The sequence below is a fragment of the Triturus cristatus genome, chromosome 7 (genome assembly GCF_964204655.1).
Source record: "Triturus cristatus chromosome 7, aTriCri1.1, whole genome shotgun sequence".
Taxonomy (NCBI): domain Eukaryota; kingdom Metazoa; phylum Chordata; class Amphibia; order Caudata; family Salamandridae; genus Triturus; species Triturus cristatus.
Window position 1 is genome coordinate 541,421,759 of NC_140590.1, and position 17,601 is coordinate 541,439,359.

At 47.0% G+C, this 17,601-nt stretch overlaps 1 protein-coding gene across 3 annotated transcripts in view; it reads left to right on the forward strand.

Annotated features, from left to right (window-relative positions):
• FBF1 (Fas binding factor 1) overlaps nt 1-17,601 on the forward strand; it is a 612,463-nt gene that overhangs the window by 14,147 nt on the left and 580,715 nt on the right. For 2 of the 3 annotated variants that reach the window (XM_085616957.1, XM_085616961.1), the window contains exon 2: nt 17,393-17,503. The exons of the other annotated variant lie outside the window; for it this stretch is intronic. The gene's annotated coding sequence lies outside the window, so the exon portion shown is untranslated. The remainder of the gene's footprint in view (nt 1-17,392; nt 17,504-17,601) is intronic. 3 annotated transcript variants of the gene reach the window in all.

Genomic DNA, 17,601 nt, shown 5'->3' on the forward strand with positions numbered 1-17,601 from the left:
AAGAAAATTTTCCGACCTCTTCTCCCTGACCCCCCGAGTCACCAACTGGTGTGTTCATGACGTGGACACCGGGGACAGCCCGCCGGTGAGACACCGAGCCTACCGTGTTCCCGACCGGGTCCGGTCCTGCATTCAAGCGGAAGTCTCGAAGATGTTGACCCTGGGGGTGATCGAGCCCTCTGACAGTCCCTGGGCCAGCCCCGTGGTCCTGGTCCCGAAGGCAGCGGCCCCCGGTGTCGCCCCCGAGCTCCGATTCTGCGTGGACTACCGGGGGCTCAATGACGTTACCCGAGCCGATGCCCACCCCATTCCACGAGCCGACGAACTCATTGACCGACTAGGGGCAGCCCGGTTCCTCAGCACATTCGACCTCACCTGCGGATACTGGCAGATTGCGCTCACCGAAGGGGCCAAGGAGCGGTCCGCTTTCTCCACCCCCGATGGGCACTACCGCTTCCGCGTAATGCCCTTCGGGATGAAAAATGCCCCGGCCACTTTCCAGCGACTGGTGAATAGGGTCCTGGCCGGGCTAGAACAGTTCAGCGCGGCATATCTGGACGACATCGCTGTCTTCAGTTCAGAGTGGAGTGAGCACCTCCAGCACCTCCGGAGGGTGCTAACCGCCCTGCGCCAGGCAGGCCTCACAGTAAAAGCCAGCAAGTTCCAGATCGGGCAAGGATCCGTGGTCTACTTGGGGCACCAGGTCGGGAGTGGCCAGGTCGCCCCCCTACAGCCAAAGATCGACGCCATCCTGGCCTGGGAACCACCCATCACCCAGACGGAGGTCCGAGCCTTTCTGGGACTCACGGGCTACTACCGAAGATTCATTCGGGGGTATGGCAGCCTTGTCGGCCCTCTCACAGAACTCACGTCTAAAAGACAGCCAAAGAAAGTGCAGTGGACGGCTGCCTGCCAGGAAGCTTTCGATGCCCTAAAAAAGGCCATGTGTACTGCCCCCGTCCTCCAGGCTCCCGACTACGCCAAGGAGTTCATAGTCCAGACCGATGCCTCCGAGCATGGCATTGGGGCCGTCCTGTCCCAAGTAAATGGCCAAGGCCTAGACCAGCCCGTCGCCTTCCTCAGTCGGCGGCTGTTGCCCCGAGAACAGAGATGGAGCACCATAGAGCGCGAAGCCTTTGCCGTGGTCTGGGCACTCAAAAAGCTACGACCCTACCTGTTCGGCACCCATTTCAGAGTCCAAACTGACCATCGGCCCTTGCGATGGCTCATGCAGATGCGAGGAGAAAACCCCAAGCTACTGCGGTGGTCAATCTCCCTCCAGGGGATGGATTTCACCGTGGAACACCGCCCTGGTACGGACCACGCCAATGCTGACGGCCTCTCCCGGTTCTTCCGCCTCAGCGAAGAGAACCCCCCAAGCTGATGGGCAGTTCTCTCCGGCTTTCAGCTGGGGGGGACGCGTGTTGGACCCGGCCTCGTAGAATGGCCCTCCGTGCCCCCGCACCACCGAAACCTGGTACCTACAGCCCAAGCACACGGCCCAGCCGAACCTCCCCACCAGGACACACGCACCGACCCGGACATCCCCGTCCCTGGCCTCTCTCCTTTCGGCCACCCCGGGCCCGCGTGCCCACTTCATGCACCAAGATGGCCGCCAGGCCCCAGCGCGACCCGGGCCTAGAGGCGCCACTCCGGCTGGAGGACATCACGCTTCCAGGGGATGAGAGAGGGAGGAGCAGTTTCTATCGCACCTCTGAACTCCCCCGGGACGATGGGTTTCGATCGGCCCTCCGGCCTCCCTGAGGGCTGGCTCCATGCCTGCTGGGTGTCTGGGACTCCTCCCGACCCGGCCCTGAAAGGATCAAAAGACAATAGCAGGAAATCCCGACAAGCGACCCCCAGGTGACAAGACCCTGCCTGCACAGACTCCGGACATCAAAGAGGGGTCGACCTATAACAAGGGGTGCTCTAGGTCTGTCCGGCAGATTCGACGCTGGAACAACGAGAGCCTGCCGACGTGGTCGCGGCTCCTGGAACTTGGACCCACCTGAGCCCTGCTGAGTGACTCGCGGCTCCCTGAAGATCGTAAGACCTCCGAACTTGTACCTGAGCCCTGCTGAGTGACTCGCGGCTCCCTGAAGATCGTAAGACCTCCGAACTTGTACCTGAGCCCTGCTGAGTGACTCGCGGCTCCCTGAAGATCGTAAGACCTCCGAACTTGTATCTGAGCCCTGCTGAGTGACTCGCGGCTCCCTGAAGATCGTAAGACCTCCGAGCCTGTACCTGAGCCCGCTGAGTGACTCGCGGCTCCAACCGACCCTCACGGTCCCGCCGGACCCCGACTACAACATCGTATCCCCCAGCTCGAGGATTGTGAGCTGTGCGCCGGATACGTCCCTGCTTGAACCTTTACCAGAGACTGTCCCGCTACCCCCTACCCCTTCCGAGACTCTTGAGCCCGTGCTCACCTTGTACATATTTGCAGTGATAACCTACTTGATAAAGATTGTTTTCTCAGAATACCCGGTGTGGTCACTCTGTGTCGTGTGGTGCCAGAAGTACGATCCTAGATACGAGATTCCTCCCCCTGGGGAATCTCCCGCCAGTGCCCGGCTACGATACCTTGAGGGTGGGACTCAGGGTAGTCAGGACCCCTTCCAGGCTCCTCTGAGGTCGCCGTCTAACATTATTATTATAGACTTTTTTTGGATACCTGCCTAGATGATTTAGCTGTTCATGCAGCAAGATGGGCTGAGAGGTTAGGTACCAAGGCTATTTGCTTAGAAGAATCAATCACCTTGGCTAATTTGGTTTTGGTTACTGGTAGATCACGTACTCAGCATTATATGGCTGTATTTGATCTATATTATACGCCTTTAAAAATTTCAAAATGGGGTGGGACGGCGGGAACAGTATGCAAAAGGTGTGGTAGTCAGGCTGCAGATTCGATACATATGTTTTTTGCCTGTCCGCGGTTAGCGCCCTTTTTTAGAGGCAATACAGACTTTTTTTTAACATAGTGCTTGGGTCCTCACCTACTCTAACGGGGGAACTTGTTTTGATTGGCGTGAATTCAGATACGTTACCAGAAGGAAAACAAGCCTTTTTATTTATTTCTATGGCTTTAATTAGGGCTTGTATAACTCAAGAATGGATTAGTTTATCTCCTCCCTCATTTGAAGCATAGAGAGCGCGTCTCTTAGCCTCCTTTAATATAGAAAAAGCTATTTATAGAACAAAAGGCAGAAGGAAAAGTTGTTTTGGTAGAAAAATTTGGGACCCTCTTCGGCAATGGATTCAGGGGGAGCTGGCCTGAATATTATTATTGTAAATGCATTTCTTGTATTTTTTTTTTTCTCTCTTTATTCTTTTCCGTTAATTTTTCTTCCTTTGTACTTATTGTACTGTCAAGTTTGTAGTAATCCTGTATGCCTTGCAAAAAATAAAAAATATAAAAAAAAAAAAGAATATAGGTTGATTGAATATCTCAGTTTTATTTATTTCAAGAACAGAAAGAGGCCAAGATGTATTTCACAACATAAGAATCGCTTAATCATGGCTAATTTATTGTCTTTAATAGTATGAAATAAGATGCAAATTTCCACGTCATACACAGACATTAATCAAAACCAGTAATAAAATGAATGAGTTATAAGTTTATAAATTAAGAAAATAATCATACATAGAAAAGTCACAATTGCTAACAAATCATCTAAGCAATCCCCTATATTGACAATTCATTGAAGTAGAACAAGAAGAAATCGTGCAAAATATAAACAAGATTGTGCCAAAACCATGCATTATTTAAAGAAATATATCTGTAACAACCAAAGTGGAAGTGGTTTTATAGAGAATAGTCTCTTTCTCCTCTTCACCACGTGGGAAAACCGATACAGATTATAAAAATAACACTGTGAAAAGTGAGACAAAGAGTCAGAAAAAAACACAAATGTTGACGGAAAAAGAAAGAATCGTGACAGGGCCCTGATACTAACTTGGGGAGAGTAGCACATGTGGGGAGTGAGGGGAACCGCTGTAGATGATGACTTTGACAAACAGACACTCGTGGTCACTGAGCCAGTGATATCTGAGGGAATTAGTGACGACAGAGAATACTATCACTTTTAGTAATTATATTTATAGTACAAATAATCACAATGTTGTATTAAAGTGCAACCAATTGTGTGTAATATTAAACATTGTTTACAATTTTGTAGCATTAAAGTTGTAGTAATCTAATGTACTTTATACTTCACTGCAGTATCAATCTGCTGTCCAATTTCCCATCAGTGTTTAGAAGCAAGAGGCTGTATCCTCAATCATGTTTCTTTAATTGAACATTGCTTTATACTTTTGTTCTGCTTGGGTTTTCGGATCAGATAGAACCCGCTCAACAGAGCCTCTTTAACCCAGCCAGAACGTTACCCCCTCCCTAGGGCCTATTCACACCTAAGAAACCACATATATATATATACCACCTAAGGACAGGGAATTCCTACTATATATATATACCAAGACCTCTTATAATACAAGTGGCGGCCTCGCGGTCCTAAATGGACCCAGGACTTCCTACCCAGACGGCGGCCTCAGCCTCGCGGTCCCAAACGGACCCAGGACTTCCTGCCCAGACGGCAGCCTTAGCCTCGCGGTCCCAAACGGACCCAGGACTTCCTGCCCAGACGGCAGCCTTAGCCTCGCGGTCCCAAACGGACCCAGGACTTCCTACCCAGACGGCAGCCTCAGCCTCGCGGTCCCAAACGGACCCAGGACTTCCTGCCCAGACGGCAGCCTTAGCCTCGCGGTCCCAAACGGACCCAGGACTTCCTACCCAGACGGCAGCCTCAGCCTCGTGGTCCCAAACGGACCCAGGACTTCCTGCCCAGACGGCAGCCTTAGCCTCGCGGTCCCAAACGGACCCAGGACTTCCTGCCCAGACGGCAGCCTTAGCCTCGCGGTCCTAGAGGGACCCAGGACTTCCTACCCAGACGGCAGCCTTAGCACAAGTTCATCCTATAATTACCACGACATACAACAAGGGAACCAGTGTTACTATGTATCAGATCACACAAAGACTGCTAGTTGAGCACAACCTGTTCCCCAGTTCGAGGGGCTCCTTTCTCCCTTATTCAGTTACCACTTACCTGATCAGGATTAACATCTGTTCATATCAAGTCACAGCTGACTAGAAGAATAGGCTACCCTCTTATACAAGAACACGCAGCACATGTTGATTCACTACAAACTGGATACTTTATTTAGTTACTACATACACGCTCACAGAATACATATCACATATAACCTGCAAAGAAAAGTGAAAGATTAAGTTGTACACTCTAATAAAAAGGGGTTGACATCACCTTGGTCGTATGTAGCCTGCACTCAATGGTCATCTAGGTTTCCTTCTCGTCTGTGCCTCGGCTTCGCCTGGAAGTCACACCTCCGCAGTCACGGATCTACTCCCCTCTCCTTCTCCGAGTCACTGGGACCTCTTCCTCATCGGCTACTCTCTTTTCTTTGGCTATTCTGTTAGAAGAATATCTATCTCTCGGTTTTTCTCCACCTTCAAGTTTGTCATCTGTCTTCCCTGGAATAAGTAGTAGCTTTACTGCTAACGGCCAGGTGCCGCCTACGGACTAAAAAGCAAGTGCCAGTATCTGCCTCAGACTTTCACTAATATAGAGGTGCATTTTCTCATGGAAAATTCCAGCCCGTAACCTGCCGCCCACCAAATTCTTGTACCTCCCCGTACCAAGGACACGTTCCCAGCCGGCCGGCCTGATGTAGTGTCTTCGGCATGAAGAAAAATACAATCCTTCGATAAGGGCCGGCCTGAACCGGTTCTCTCCAAGCGAATAACACCTCATAACTAAAACATCACCCTCGACCTAGAAACTTTCCAAGCTGCCGGAGCGGAAAGAAAGATGGAGTCTCTCCCGTTTAAGGCCTACCAGGCCTGGATTCAGCACGGCTCCATGAAATACCCTCACTATAGAACAGATTACCCCTAATACTAACGAATCTATCCTCTAGGATATATGTGCAAACCCTGATCTATGGGGAAGAACACAGGATCATGTCGAAGAGCCTAATAAATAGGCTCTATACACTACTCTAACCCTTAGACTTGGATGGAAAGAGACTGAAGTCACATTAGTTCCCCTTAATCACAAGAAAGCCGGGAAAATCGAGCAGTACAACTTTCCTAAGACTTACCTGAAGAATGGGCTAATTCTAAAAGCAAATTCTGTTCCCAGAAGCTAGTTTACCAAGGTATCATGAAGCACTTTGTCTTCTATAAAAATTCACATCTGGGTTTCCTGTGAGGGCTGTGGCTCACAACTAAACTGTGCAGCCCTGTTGCGCTTCTTCCAGACAAAAATAGTAAACCTCAATTGACTTTCTCCCATACTGCCTCACAAGACTTGGCCATTTTATCTTGCCAAGCTCTCAGTGTAGCACAAGTCATGTAACAAACTCTAAGCCGCCAACAAAGGGGGGGAATAGGAACCCGGATCGGGAGGCTTACTTCCCGGCGGCTCAGCTCCAGTGGTTTACCCAGTGGATTTATTCTGCAAGGCTCCCTGCGGAGAAAGGCATGGGGACACTATTGAGTCTCTGCGTTCTATACCAGATCTTCCTGAACTCCAGGTGACTGCTGCAGGAAGGTACCACAGACCTGCGAGTTGCTCAACACTACTGGTGACGTGTTCTCCAACGCACCCATGTCGACATGCTGTATGCTCCCGACCTTCCACTGTGGGGACTGGAGCAGATAGCTCAGGGAGACGCATTGAGGAGCCTAGCGGAGTGATCCACCAATGGGGTAGACCGAGTTGGAGACCTCTACAGAGATGGGGAATTATTAACATGTGATGATTTCGCAATCAACTTTAATGTATCGAGGGGGTCAATTTTTATTACATCGTGCAGTAATGGCTACTGTGTGTGACCACTGAGGTACAGGTACGGAGGAGCCCCCACATCACCAGTGTTGCCAAGTCTTGTGCACCACGTCGGGTCATCTCACGGCGGTAACATGCTTATACCAAGTCTTGCGGCGTGACATTACCACACCTTTGATAGAGCTGTGTGAAAAAATGTGAAGAGGACATTGCACTCCCATTCACGGAAGTGGACTGGACCAACATTCTTACGGGAAAATATACGATGTCCAGGAACGCCAGATTTAAATTGATTAGCTTTTTCTTCCTGCACAGGGCTCATCTCCCCCCAGTAAACTCATCCGACTTTTCTGAGCTACTGGGGTGGCCTGCAAGGTGTGGTGAAAATATGGCAGAGATGTTTCCCATGGTGTGGTCTGGTCCCCTGTTAACAGCCATAGCTATTTCTTTTTTTTAACCAATTTTATTGAGTTTTTAAGCAGGCTTACAATGATGAGATCCTGAATACAGTTACAATAGTTGGAAAGCAAAAAGTAAAAAAATTAGAGAAGTAGGTAAAAACCTTTGTCGCGGTTGCTCATTGCTCCCAGTTGTAGAATTGAAATAAAAGGAAACATTTCAATGGTCTGATGCCCAATCTTGACTACTACATGGTAACAACATAGTAAAGTTTTATTAAACCACTAAGTTCACTTCTGTCAGTCCTTGTGTTTGCTGTTTGATTTCTAACCTTCCCACAACTAACCCCCCTCCTTCTCCTCACCCCAAGCGTGTCGCTTGTAATCGGTCCGTATCTTTGCACAATAGGGTTGTCCTAACGTTGATCCGTCTCTCGCCCTCGTGGGATTATGCGGCTAAGTGCTGGGTTGAGGGGCTATTGAGGTAGCGAGCCCGGACTAATGTACTGCAACCAGCTAGATTCAGTGTCTGTGTACTGGAGTTAGTCGCTGTTGTCAGGGGCCTCCTCTACCAGGCTGTCCTCCCTTTCCTCATCTGGGTGTTTTAGGAGCTCCACCAATGCCATCCATGCCCTGGCTGTCTCCAAAGTTTTCTCGTTCCCTGTCCTTTTTTAGGTCTCGCTGAGCCAAAGGCTTGAAGAGACATTTTGTATGTGGGATTTTCAAAGTGCTACCCACAGTCTTTTGGCTGGCCTAAACCTTGAGTGCACGATCACATGCACGTGCACAGCTGCTCCCACTCCCCCCCTCCCTTCTCTATAGCTTTCTTTCACTTTAGCCGCTTTGACCCTTGCATTACCCCCTCCCTTCTCACCCAGCCCTTTGATGCTCTGCTCGATTACTTTCACTTTCGCCGCTTTGATGTTTGATTTTTATTGCCTTTGTTTATGTGACGGAGATCCATTGCATTTGGCAGAACATTTCTGGGGCCGTATTGCATGAAATACACCAGGTGGCGCTAACGTGTTTTACAGAGCACCATACAGCTTTAGGAGCGGAAAGGAGCTATCCCTTTTACTTGTATTAAAATGTATTTTTAAAGGTGTCTCAAAGGATCCTGAACATAGTTTATACTAGCATGCTCCAATACTGTCCGTATTTCACTCCTGATTGCACTGGCCTTCCAGGTCCTAAGACTCAGACTCATGATTTTACTGTTATTTCAAAACCAATCTAACATTTGTTTTGTTTTGGGTATTACCTTAGTAAAGCATACCTATGTGATCTTACTCTCCTTGGTCAGTGTTTTATTATGGATGACAAGATGTTTTCTCATTAGGACTCGCACCATAAGCCTCTTTCATTCCAAACATCTGGAAACGCATTCGTCTCTGTAACTATATAGTAATGGCTTTCAGTTACAGCTGGCGGAAATTATGCTACACACCTATTTATTGCCTTCACCAAACGATTCTGCTTTCACTGGTGTGACCATAACTTGCCAAAATATTTTACTGATGCTTTCGGCAGTGTCTCCACTTCTGTCTGATCACTCCTCAAATGACACCTTCCTTAATCCCACCCACAAGCAAGGTAAGCCACTCAATTTTATGCTAATTTCAAACACTTTATCCAAATCTAAACCCATCATCGCTCCATCTGACATCACACATTTCACATGCAAATCAGTTCGCCTCCTTGTAGATCGCTCTCTCATGTACCCATCTGCTGTAGAAAACAGGACCCCACTGCTCTCCCTGCTTTCCACGTGATCTTCATAAAGACCTCACTTCAGTCTTGCACTACAGCTCATACAACTGCTTCATTATCCACCTTGTACCAAAGATAGGCCTCAGCCATGAATTACACTTGAAATAAGAGCGCATAACAGTAAATGAGGGCAGCAGTACATAAATGGCGAAAGCACATATTCACTGCTAACTTCTTGGTTAATAAGCAAGCCCTTCCTACACTGCATAATGATCTAGGAGGTGTCAAATCTATCTATTTCCAGGACCTCATTACCTCACCATCCACAAGCGCTCTGTGCAAACCTTCAGCTCTTTACTCTCTCCATCATCTTCAATTATCAGTATTCTATTGTTCATCCTTACCTGCTCATGACTTCACCCTGCTACATCTGCTCCAAGATTAACACTATAATTAGTCCACAGTGCTCAAGTCCTCACTCGCCTCAACCCTGCGCAGTTACATTATTACGATTCAACACAACATCCTCCTAACAAACGTTTCCTCTTATGAAAGTAGCTAATCCACCCTGTGCCCCCCCCCCCTGTAACCATTTCGTCCTCCCTTCATCAAATCTTTGCCTCTTTCATCCAACAGTTTCCCCTGCGTTTCCCTTCGCACTGACTGCCTGTCCTGTAACCGACTACTCAACCCTCTCCTGTGTTCGGGACCCTTCATTCCACTATCCTATCCTCTCCTCTGTTCTTGTCTATGCTCATACTCTTAGATCGTTCTGCCTCTCCTTTGATATTGCTGGTCACCCCACACTTTTCTCAATGAGCGCACGGGGCATTAGCTGGGTACCAGCCCTTATGCTCCTCAATAAGCAGCAGCAATCGTTGCAGTTTCACCAAGGTGAGTGTAGTAAAAGTTTATTTTACTACTTTCGATAACTGGTGCCTTTCGCAAACAGAAAAGGTAATGACAATGTATGGCACATTACAAGATGGCATGTTTTAATACTAGGGCTTCTGATTATATGCATAACGTTTGATCTAGCAGACATGATTGAACATATGGTGAGACCCTTAAATGAAGGCTTAGGGCTCAAATCACAAAGGGACTAATATGCAATAAAGTTACGTGTCTCTTCACTCATGGCAGAATCTCCACACTGCACTCACTGCAGTGCGCTGGACAGAGAGGCTGCCCAGAGTGCAGAGACTCCACACTTGCACCTTTACTACACGTAAGTCCCTTTGCAAATCAGACCCTTAACCTCTACTTCTTTGTGATTTTTAAAATAAAGAGAGGGAAGCATTTATAGTAAAAATGGAAAACTCGTGTCTCTATTTACAATGCAGTTATTGGTTGTTTTTAACTTTCAAGAAAATAACACATTTGTTCTTAAACGACATCCATATCTTAAATCACACATTTTATGATTTTGACATTTGGAATTTCATGTCATACCCTTCACTTGTGCCCATTCCCGACTTCTTATACCCTTGTTATCTAGCAGTGCTTTCAACACCACAGGCCATCAAATTCTGGACGGAACGGCCCTAAGCGGTTTCGCCCATACCTCTATAATCACACTCAAATGCTAGCAAGCATTGGCATAGCCAATAGGTCTCGCCTTTGGGACCGTTTAAGTGTTTAGTTATCCAGCATAATATCCTTGGTGCAGTAACATTAACTGTTGCATGGCTAAACACTTATAAGGTCCCAAAGGCGAGACCTATTGGCTATGCCAATGCTTGTTCTATTTGCATTCTGACTGCTCCATCGCATTCTGCGCATTTTTCAAATTCTCTCACCCATCTGGTTATATTAAGGCCTCCCCTCGCCTTCCAGTGACTAGTGATATCCCTTTTGGCCAGTATTAATCCCAGATCCAAAAACGTACTCGTGAATTGTTTTTGGCTGTGTGGGGGAACCAGTGCAGCAGACAAAAACCTGGGGATGCTACAACCTCTCTATCTGTCACATTCGCCAATACTGTGGTCACCCCTTCCCAGAAGCTGCCCAAGTTTAGACACTTCCAAAGCATATGCATAAGTTCTGCTCCCTCCAAGTTGCAGCGGGGACAAGCGGCTGATTGTGTGTCAAAGTAGGTGTTAATCTTGCTTGGGGTGAGATATGCCCTGTGAAGGATATAGAAGTGCACCAGTTAGAATCTAGCGTTCTTGGTGCTCTTCCAAGCTCTCTCCACCCCAGGGTTTTTCAGCTATAGTCTTGCCCAGATCTGCTTCCCATTTGAGGCGAAATTCAGTCAGGGGTTGTAGTGTTTCATGTATTATGCATCTGTAGAGGCAAGTGACCGCCTTAAAGGTGCCTGCTGCTATTGCTACATAATGACAGACTGCTGCGACTGGGGCTCAGAGAGTCACTCCCACCAGTGTTTTCGTATGGCTGCCGTGAGAGCTGAGTGTTGGAGAAAATCTTCCTCCGCCAGGTCGTATCTCTCCTGAAGATCATTAAATGGGAGCATAGCACTCCCCTCGTACAGATCTCCTATGACAGTTATTCCCACTTCTCCCCAGGCCTCTAATCAACGCCACTTCCCCCATAGGGTAGAGCCTCACAGATAGTCGGTGGGATCTCAGGCGCGTAAGGGCTCCGAGTCTGCGCTCGGCGCAGGGCCCTATTCCAGCATTTCCGCACTGTAAGTAAGTCAGAGGGTACTATTTTGGAAAGAGATTCATCAAGGTCCTCCTGGAACAGCATCCATTGCCTTTAGAGAAGAGCTCATTGTAAGAGGCTCAGTGGCAAAGATGCTTCTTGACCTCTCAGCAGCATATTGGTTAAAAGTGCCATACAGGGAGAATACACTGCCACCTGTGAATTAAATGATTTCCCTTACAATGGAACCAGGAGATTTAAATAAGCTTTGTGTTTATTACACAAAACAAACCTCCTTGTCCATAATTTTTTATTCAGCCTCTACATTTGCTGTCTAATCCAACTAATCAACTGTGGGGGATGTGCCTTCATACTCTACAACCATGACTGAGGAGTACGACGTGATCGTGCTGGGCACCGGGCTGACGGTGAGTGAGGCGAGGGTGCAAAGTCTATGCGTCGGGTTAGTAACCGAACACAGCCACGTCCTGGTCGAGAGAGCATGGCAAATTTGGGGCGGATGTGTAACCTGGGGTGATCACTATAACCTGGGGTGATCACTATAAGTTCAGACATGTGATCGTATTAGCACCTAAGAAGAAAACGTTTGAGCCCGGAGACCGTAGGATTGGAGCTGCGATACCACTGGATCCAACTGTGATCTGCGCTGCGGGATGCTCTGGTCCGCTGCTGCACTTGTCGGAAGCACTGAGGTGAGCCCCCATGCACCATTAGACCACGGCAACATCGAGGTCCACATTGTGATCCCAGGAGCCCCCAGCGCACCGGTCTGTGCAGCAGCCCCATATTCTCCCTGGTCCTGGCCTTTTTAGGAGCATGAGCCGGCAAGAAATATTTTTACAAGTCCTGCTTGGGGATTGTCACTGCGCGACAGCGCTTAATTTGATGGCGGAGACGGTAAGTCTCAACATTGCTAACAATAACTTTGATGTGTCTGGGAACTGACGGCGCAAAATGGCGGATCGCGAATCTCCTTGATAGGAGTTCCGTAGCGGCCCATCTAAGACTCGGATTGCCTTGTCTCACATCGGTTTGAATACCTACACCCTCCGATTATGTATTCATAGATTCATGGCGATTCTTTAATTAAAATGGCCTGACTCTAAAATGGCGACGATGTATTCGCTGTGAGAACTATCCTGCCGGCTTCGAGTCTGCTATCTTATACAAGAAAAGAGCACGTTCATTTGTTGTGGCTGCGTTCTGAGCAACTGTATGGAGCATTCTGAAACGGGGGACACTCGCAACCTTCTGTTGTCCTATTGTTGTTCAGTGCCTGGCCTTAGTATGGCGACCATGCAAGGTCACCGAAGATCGGCTATTTCGGTTGGAGGAGCTGCGTACTGAATCTCAAGCGTGACCAGACCTTGTGCTTATGCGATTGCTCTACATGCGAAGAACTTCGATGCTCGTCCGATTTTCCTATCATGGCTGTCCTTCGATACCCACGACATGGAGCCACCATTTTGTTGTTTCTTGTCCTTTCCCTCGGTCCATTGGACTTCATCCTGCCGACCCTCAGACATTGCTCCTCGGCTGAACTGCCTTATCTCTTTCTCCCCCCCCCCCCCCCCCCCCCCCCAGGCCCCTGTCTCTCCTATCGTCTATCTTTTCTCCCCCCCTCCCTCTCTCTACCCCCTTGGATGTCTTATTTCTCTGTTTACTCTGTAGATAAGTAATATACAATCATTTTTAGCCTAATCGTTGTGTAAATGGAATCCTGAGTGAATTTACTATTTGCATAGTTACAACTCTAACCACTAGTATATGTAGTAGTTCTTTGTACTTAATATTACTATTTTGTGATTCTGAGCTTTCCCGTTTGCATCTCTCCCCTGAGTGACTCTACAACGTATACATTTCCTTTTCTGCTCTCTATATCTCTTCCTTGTGGGACTCTTCAACTCGCTGACTCCCTCCCTTATCCCTGGTATGGCGCCCCTTGCCAATGCACTCCCTCTCCCCTTGTTGGGGAAGGATCCAGTAGGTAGGCCTTGGAGTCTCAGAGACCCCTCTGAGAGAGTCAACTGCGTTAAGGGAGCCTCACACAGTGGAGATGTGGGAATGATACCACTTCCCCTGGGATCACAGCTTACCGTATCTTGGACGTGGCTTTTACTCGTCTACCGGTCTGTGCCCCCCTCACCCTTCCCCTCCTCTCTCATGCTCTGTCTCTCACCCTCCCCCACTGCTTTCCCTCTTTCTTTCTTTGTCTACTTCCCCTGCTCCTATTCCCTCTCACCTGATTCTTTTCCCTTGCCTGCTACGCCGCCTAGCCCCCTGTCCCTTGTGCCCTTTGACTAATCACTCCATCTCCCCTTGTTGGGGAAATATCCTATATTTATACTCTGGAGTCTCAGGGATCCCTCTGAGAGTCCACAGCGCCAAGGGAGCCACTCGCAGTTGAGGTATGGTATGGCGCCTCTTGCCAAAGCACTCCCTCTCCTCTTTTTGAAGAAGAATCCAGTAGATAGGCCTTGGAGTCTCAGAGACCCCTCTGAGAGAGTCCACTACGTAAAGGGAGCCTCTCGCAACGGAGATGGGGGAATGATACCACTTCCCCTGGGATCACAGCTTACTGGACTTTGGACGCAGCTATTACTTGTCGACCGGCTTGTACCCCCGTCACCCTCCCCCTCCTCTTTCCCTCCTTCATTCTCTGTCTACTTCCCCTGCTCCTACCCCCTCTCCCCTGAATCTCTCCCCTTGCCTGCTTTTTCCCTTACGTATATGTCCTTATTGTTTGTCTCGACTTAACATGTAACTATGTAGCTATGCTCTAAGAATTTGTAACCTTTGTAACGATGTAACCTGCAACTATGGTCTGATACTCATGTAGAGCGCTCTGATACCCCCGGGTCTAGCCAGCGCTATATAAAACCTTTCAAATAAATAAATAAATAAAAAATCAATCAAACGGTGGTGTCTCCAACGAGTAGCTCGGGAGCTACTGGTTGCCCGCCAGTACCTTCAAAGTAGCTCTCACATGAGAAGTCAAGCCCAGTATCAAATTCATAGAGTAGGTGCCTATTAAAGAAGGCAGCACTGCTCATCTTACGATCTTTAGAGTGACAGCCAGACAAACCTAGAGCAGTAACTCCTACTAACACTCAAACACACACACTGTATTGGCATATAGGGCCTGGCACTTGACACTCTGTATCCAATCTCAATATAACTAAGTCACAAGGAGATTGACCATGTTGTAGATCCCGCTTTATCAGTCACAACATTTGTGTGAACAGTGGACCACAAAAGAAGTATGGCAGTAGTATCCTGAGCAGTAATCAGTGCTGACACACCAAATTGTGGGACTGCAGGATTCAGAGTGAAAATGGGTCAGTTGGGTGCATGATCAGCTCAAGACCTGAGTAGAAGAGGGCATGATCCAGACCATAGAAAATTAAGAGGCTCATCAGCATTTATCTGCGTCCATAATAAACACTTTTGCTTCTTGAAAGCAATGCCTGGTGTCCAGGACCACCAAATGTGTATGCTAGCCCCATCATAAGGGTGTTATGACATAATTGGGTTAGATCCTGTCATAATAGTGCCAATGGCATAATAATGGTAATCTTTTACTATTTTTGATTTAGTTGTGGTATACTGGCAGCCATCATTCACATATTAGGAGCATGACTGGCCTACATTTACCTGTTCCTGGCATAATAATGGCCATGACTGATATATGGTCTCTGGGTTTTCCTCTGGAAAACTGAGTTTGTTTGCCCACAGTGGAAAGTGGTATTTGATACATTTTCAGAAGCTAATGAATGATAATTCAAGCTAGGCTGGGGAGATCTACTGCTGTACTTATGTTCTTTGTGCAGTGGGGCATGTCAAGATTTGATTGTTACTTCATAAGTCCTGTGGCAGCATTTTATATTGATGAACTATTTCCAGGCATTTCTGGTGGTCACCACACCTGGAATACTTAGGTTGTAACAGCTGATAGCCCTGCTTAAGGTGACAATAGTGTACTGTAGTCACTATTTTACAGTTCTAAAATTTGCTAGTAGCTTTGGAAGAATTTCCTTGAGCAGAAGTAGCTATCACTACAGAAAAGGTTGGAGACCTCTGGCCTATGGTAACATATGTAGGCAGAAGATAAACAGGCCTTCTTCTGGCTGTAGGTTGATTACTGATGCAGCATCAGCAAGTGACCAAAACCACTTTTATTTTTGGATGCAATGATCCCAAAGAAAATCATGCTGTTAGACAACTTCAGCAAGCCCCTTCAATTTTCCTGGCTTCAGTCCTTGGGTCGTCACCCTGGTTCAAAAAAATAAAAACATTGCCCTCATGTTTGATTCTAGTCATCTAAATATTGCATCCTCAATTGCAAATACTTAAGAAAACAATAATAATACATGTACTGCAATCTTAAAAGTGAGTTGAGGTCACAAGATCACTGGTCATGAAGGTCTACATATGTGCACCCAAGAACCAGATTAAAAAACTACAAGGGATTTACCCCTTTGTTGAAAGTGTTTTTCAAATAATACATCTATTATATAGCAATTAATTCTGATGTTTGTGCCATATTTAAGCATTGTAAATTAAAGTGTTACTATTTACCAAATTAATTGTACTCATTCTACTGTCTTTGGAAAGACACAAAGTGAAGTTGGCCTTGCTGGGATTCAAACTCTAACATGCAGGTCACAGCTTGTGTGAGCTGCTAGCTTTTAACTCACTAAGCCCCCCTGTCGACTAGAAGTGTACTCTTCTAGTGTAATGCGAGTAGTTTCTGGGGCTTAATGCACTTTTGAGGCACGTATGAGACAAAAGAGTACTGTAAATTGCTGGTGAAGTAACATCTTAACAGCCCTAAAAAATACTCCTAACTTTAATGTCCTGGTCTCTATTTCCTTTAACTAGAAAATCATGGTAAATCGGTGATTATTTGTGTGTCTATGTTGCATCAGTGGCAAAGGTGCAAGCTCCAAATTATTTCTATTTATTCAAAAAGGTAACCGTATATTAAACTTAAAAGTAATGTTGCTCAGATGGACTTGAAGGCAGTTAGACCTGGAGTAGTGGTCGACTTGCAGGCATGTCTGGCAGAGTTGGAAAGTGACTAACTCTAGTGAGCCCTTGTTGCATTCAGAGGCACCAGTCTTTTGGGAGCAATCTAGATTTCCCTATATGTCAGTCTGGTTCTGTAGTCTTGTCTTTACATTCCCAAAACTATTTTTAGTGAGATATTGGGGGGGAAATTCTGTACCCAGTGGAGCTTGCACGCAATGTGGAGCTGGCGTCTTTTATGTGCGCGTGACTAGTGGTGCCTCGGATGACTTCAGGAGGCACTGGTTGATGGGTCAAGCTGATAAGTATGGATTCTCATCATTATGGCTGACATTTTTAAGTATAGGGACTTAGTACTCGGAGTCTTGTATTTGAATCGGTATGAATGGTGAATGGATAAACGGCACCAATGTTTTTAGTTAGTTTGGGGTTGGGGGGAGGGGGGTGGTTGTGGGGTAGGGCTATATTGAGTATTGTATTGTTCTGCTCTCTGTAGGTGCAGGACAAACCACTCAGGGTGCAGGCTACTAGTCTCGTTTGCTTACACTAATTGACAATGTTGGAAATGCAGTGGCGCATTGCTGGGGTGGTGGATCTTTGTCACTTGGTTATCAGATTGTAGACCTGTTGGTTTTTGTTTATCGTAAAATGCACAGATGACACATGGATACCGGATGTAAATGTGATTGCTTTTGTCTGGTGCACAATAAAGATATTTTCAAAAAAAAAATGAATGGTGAATGGAGTTTTGTGTTTCTTTTTTGTTAGAGGTTATTTGCGACTCACCATACACTGTGGACATCCTATGAATACGTGGACAGTCATTCCTCTGAAGGCATCACAAAATTGTTTAAGCAACATTTCAGGATAAGCGACAGGGTGAGTGTTGGTTCCCAGCTGTATTGTATAGGAGATAATCAACTTATTGCTGTACAGCTTGTGTTTAAGTTTTAACTTTCAGCAGGCACATACAACTT